The sequence below is a fragment of the Littorina saxatilis genome, linkage group LG14, assembly GCF_037325665.1.
Source record: "Littorina saxatilis isolate snail1 linkage group LG14, US_GU_Lsax_2.0, whole genome shotgun sequence".
NCBI lineage: Eukaryota > Metazoa > Mollusca > Gastropoda > Littorinimorpha > Littorinidae > Littorina > Littorina saxatilis.
Window position 1 is genome coordinate 10,671,705 of NC_090258.1, and position 5,247 is coordinate 10,676,951.

The 5,247-nt window shown below is 44.8% G+C and overlaps 1 long non-coding RNA gene across 1 annotated transcript; it reads right to left on the minus strand.

The window, feature by feature from the left end:
* On the minus strand, positions 1–465 carry LOC138946649 (uncharacterized). Its single transcript, XR_011449391.1, has 2 exons — positions 306–465; positions 1–137 (listed from the first exon to the last, which is right to left on the minus strand). It is a non-coding gene; the product is annotated as an uncharacterized lncRNA (long non-coding RNA).
* Between the last annotated feature and the right edge of the window lie 4,782 nt (positions 466–5,247).

Here is a 5,247-nt window from a genome sequence, read left to right on the forward strand (position 1 = left end):
TGAATTACCTTCATGAACCGCTTCTTCTGAAGACTCCTCTTGTGTTGGCAGTGGTCTGGGATCCAAGCTTTTTTCCTGGACAGATTCCGGGAGATTGTGAGGGTCCAGGGAAGTCTCTGCATCCAGGATGAGATAACCTAATGAAAACAAACAAGGGCAATAAATCAACTGCAAAACAATTTTATTTGTGACTTAATCAAACAACACACACACACACACACACATACACACACACACACACACACACACACCTAATACACAAGCGAGCAGGCATATCCCCCCCCCCTCACCCTTTCGCCTCATACCTTCGCGAACCGTGTCTTCAGAAGACGTTCCTTGTTTTGGCAGTGGTCTTGAATCCATGGTTTCTCTTGACTGATGCGAGGGTCAGGAAACGTCTCTGTATCCAGAGTGATAAAACCGAATCAAATACAGACAAACAAGGAAATAAATCACATGAAAGGCAATGCTGTATGCGACTTAACTACTCCCCCCCCCCCCTCACACACACACATAAAAACACACATGCACACATACATTCTCTCTCTCTCTATCTCTCTCTCTCTCTCTCCCCCCACACACACACACACCCACACAGGCACGCACACGCACACACTGACACACACACCCACACAAACACAGACACGCACACACACACATACACATACACATACACACACACACACACACACACCGGCACACGGCACACACACACACGTACCAACACGCATGGCTAGAATATTAGGTTACATTAGATATGTGACATGATCGTCTACGGCTCTGTGCAGCGAATGAGAGAACCCAGTAGTGACCGCACGCAAAACGCACGTGGATTGAATGAAGCATGCACTTCAAATGTCTGTGTTTTCTTATGATACATATAATGTTAATAGACTGTCGTATCGATTTCTGTACATGCAATAACATCATCAAGATTCAAGAGTTAATTACCAATTACCTACATATCGAAGATGTACAAAATTCAATTTGATTTCTGACTGTCAGGGCCACATAAAAACGAAAGCAAGGTAAACACGAACAGATCTAAACAGCAAGGCGTTTCCAAGATTTTGTGTTAACAAAATAATATTGTTGAAACAGTGTTACGAACAATAGCCGCTGCTTTCACAGGAACTCTTATTTTCCCAGACCAATCGTAGACTGGAACCATCTACAGGACGATCAAGTTCTGGCAGGATCTATGGAGATCTTTAAATCTGATCTCCACCCAGTTTAGGACTTATTTATATGCGCACCTCCCTTCCGTCGATCAAATGACAGAAGTGGTTTTTCAACGTATTGACACAGATACAGATCTGGCATTCATTGCAATCACTTTCGCGCCCCCCTCACCCCCTCCCGTCTACCCTCCCCCCCCCCCATTAAAACATGTATACATGTAACTGAAAGCATCTTACCGTTTACTCGAAGGTCGTGGGTGCAAAATATATAGCAGGCGCCTTCATTCTGCAAACTCAAACACCATGCTGTTGCTCTTCAAGCAGACGACAAGTATTCCGCGCAAAGCGATACGTCTAAAATCTGATTGGCTGATATTCACAAGGTCGCGGATCACTCGTGTTGGAGTTATCTCCCGCACTGCGTTGTTTACCTTCGAAACGATTTTTATTTAATTAATTTTTTCACCCTTTCATACTTGCTGGATGACTTGTGTCATCCTCTTAATCGATTCTTTGTACTTTTATGTGCAATTGCTGAGAAAACTACAATTTGTTCAATGATTTGCAGTATTGTGGTGTATTCTTGCCACGAGTCCCCAGACGTCTGGGGACTCGTGGCAGGATACTGCATATCATTGAACAAAGCACCAAAATTGGCATACATATACCTTTTTACATTCTCTATCGAATAAGAGGATGACACAACTGATCGGAAAAGGTCATGACCTTCAAACCTATACTCTTCATAAAAAGAAACGCATCATTTCTAAAAGTCTCTATACTGCCAGTTTCTGTCAGAATCAGGTTTGCAAAATGAGAAAAAGAAAGCCCTTTAGTATTCCTAATGGCATGAGAGGATGACAATTTGATGAAATCATCACGATTATACTCGTCATAAAAAATAAAGCATCATTTCCTAAAATCGCACACAAAATTAGCAAGTTAGCAAAAGTGCAAAACAGAGCAAGAACACATCCTTTTTAGTATCCCTTGCGACAATTAAACACACAAAAGCACGCAGTCTCATGTTCACAGTGAAAGAAATACATCTTTCACCAAATTGTAAACTCGGTTTCGGGGCGCGTGTTGTTCGTTTTACTCGCGAAAAGGGAAACGATGCCTACGCGACATCTTCTTAAACTTTCGCAAAACAGCAATGTTTGATGGATCCATATCTGCTTATCAGAGTAAACAATGTATCCATTGGAAAGGTAACAAGGTCACTAAATCGCTTGACACGCATTTTGAGTGATCATGAGCTTGATATCACTTACCTTACTTTCCCGCAAACAACAATACAGAACTTCCGTCTATCTCGATGTTTATGAGGCCTGGATGTCACTTCTGTAGCATGAGCCGCCACAGGAGCACATGACTTCCTTCTGCCTTGTTCTGAGGTATAAAAGAAGGCCAGTATATATATATATGGCCAGCGGCTATGTCAACCATGCCAATGACAGACATTCGGCTCTCCTGCCAGGAAGCCAAACTGCTGCTAGCCAAGCTAAAAAGAGAGGAAAGAGAGCAGACTCTGTCACAAACATGTGAAGAGAGAGGATGGATACACCTCCCCTACAATAGGAAAGGGCTCCACCTCCCACTCCCCCCGAGACCCATGAGCCTGTTGTGTAGCTTGCGCACGGTCAGCAGCCGCATCTACTGGGACAAGGCAGTCTGTCAGTGTGGCAAGACTGGACACCTCAAACACGTGTTTGAAGGTTGTGACACTCTCAAGGAAGAGATGGCTAGTCTCATCCGCTACAGAAGGGAGAATGCCCTTAGTCTGGAAGACTTTCTCCGCCCACACCCATCCTTCGGAGAGATACCGATGATGGTCTTGGTCACCAATCTGTTCACCTCAACTGTTGCGAGCTGGTTCTAGTGTGCTTGCAGCAGACCCAGCACAGCACAGATCCACAGACACACATTTTGTAGTCCTGGCATCCTGAAAGGCAGAGGCAGAGGCCCCAACCTACAGGTTTGCTTCCATACCAAAAACGCCTCCTGAGAGACGGGAACTTGGGAGCAGATGCAACAGCTCCGCTTGAACCTCAGAAACCAAATGTGCCTCCATACACACAGATCCCTTAGACGGCCGAGGCTGTGGCCTCTAAGGTTCTCTTGTACCAAACCGCCTCCTGACTCTGCATCAGATTGCTTGCGCTGGCATCTGCTTACATAGACCCACATTAAGTCACCACCGAGTGGTAGACACAGACGACATTTGGTAGCACTGACTGCCAGCTCCACGGTAATGCGTACCCCTAGCGCGGCTCTGCTTGGGTGGGAATGTTCTGAGCAAAACACTATGTGTTACTCCATACCCCCCGCCCTCCATGGAACTTCTTGACCCCAACATATTGGGTGGGGAGTTTGCCCAGTCGGTAGAGGCGCTGTAACCATTTCAGCACTGACCCAAGACGACCCAACCCGGTCCCTAGCTCATTTCAGGTCTCCTCTAGCAGCCGGCAGCCAGCGGTCTACACCCCTACCCCCCCCCCCCCCCCTGCATTTATAGTTTTTATTTTCATACAAAGGCCGATTTTCCGTGTAACATGCCCCTAATGGCTTTGCCGTGAGGGCGTAAAACTTACATTTTCTCTTTCTGGCCAGTGGTGTTTCCCTCGACGTTGAGTGAAATGACCTTGAAGATGTGGGTCGTTTACTTCTCTTGTCTCCTTTCCTTGTGTTGAACATCAGAACTTCGTAAACTGACGACACTGACTTCTGCTTGTTGCTGATCTCCGTCAAAGTCAAACCAGACACGTTTCCATGCATTATCATACCTGTGAGTGCACGCAGACTTTCGGGAACAACGTCTGCTGAGGCCTTAACAGTACCGTCAAAACAATAGTCTTTGGAAAGGATATCTTTACGGACAATCTGTGCGGCACGTGCAAGATGAATGAAATGCGTCATCATCTAATGTTCTTGCAAAATTCAGCAAACTGCTGACGTCTGTATCGAAAATAAGGACAGTTTCTTTACCTTGCCTTTGAGCTTGCAGATTTGGCACCATATGAAGAAGTCTTTCTTTGAGTCTTGTTGTATGAACCTTTTTGTTATATGAACAGTCCAGCTCACGAAACTGGCTGTCATACACTTTGCACAGTTCAGACATTTTGAACAGTGACATGGACTTGCTTTCTCTCTCTTCTTCAATGAAAGAAAGGAGTTGACTTAACACTGTTAACTCATTTTGTTCGTGTGCGTCATTAATTCCCCGTTCTGCTAAGGCTTTTTTTTTTTAGATTTATTGTACAAAGTCAACTTGCAAGATGAATGATTTGGCGTCCAAGGCATGCATATCCCCCTCTGATAATTTTCCCAAGAGTGATCGGTCCTGCACAATCTCTGCATATTCACGAATTGTTTGGTAGATGGTAAATGTACATGCGTTCACAAGTTTTTCAGAAGTACCATCTTTTCCGCATCGCGGTCACACACAGGTCCTATCGTCGTCCTTGTTTTGACGGGGCTGTGCAGTTCTTTCTGGTCATTATCTTCTTCTTTCAAGTATCTCTTCTCAGCACGAGCAACTTTCCGGTATCAAATTTGTTCCTGCAGGTTCTGTGCCATACAGCTTTTTTCTCTTCAAAGGTTGTCTTCATATAGTTACCTTGTTCAAGGAGATCCTTGTTTAAAACAAACACAGACGAATCCCCAAGGGCTTCAAGTTTCAAAATATTGTCGACGACACGACCGTACCCAGTCTGCACGCCAGCTTTGGCAAATGTTGATTGTGTCGGATTTACTAATTTTTCTTCTGTTTCTGTTTGGCATATCGCACATAAAGACCAGTCGACCAGGGCACGGGCCTCTAACATTGATGGGTGTGAATTACCTTCATGAACCGCTTCTTCTGAAGACTCCTCTTGTGTTGGCAGTGGTCTGGGATCCAAGCTTTTTTCCTGGACAGATTCCGGGAGATTGTGAGGGTCCAGGGAAGTCTCTGCATCCAGGATGAGATAACCTAATGAAAACAAACAAGGGCAATAAATCAACTGCAAAACAATTTTATTTGTGACTTAATCAAACAACACACACACACACACACACATACACA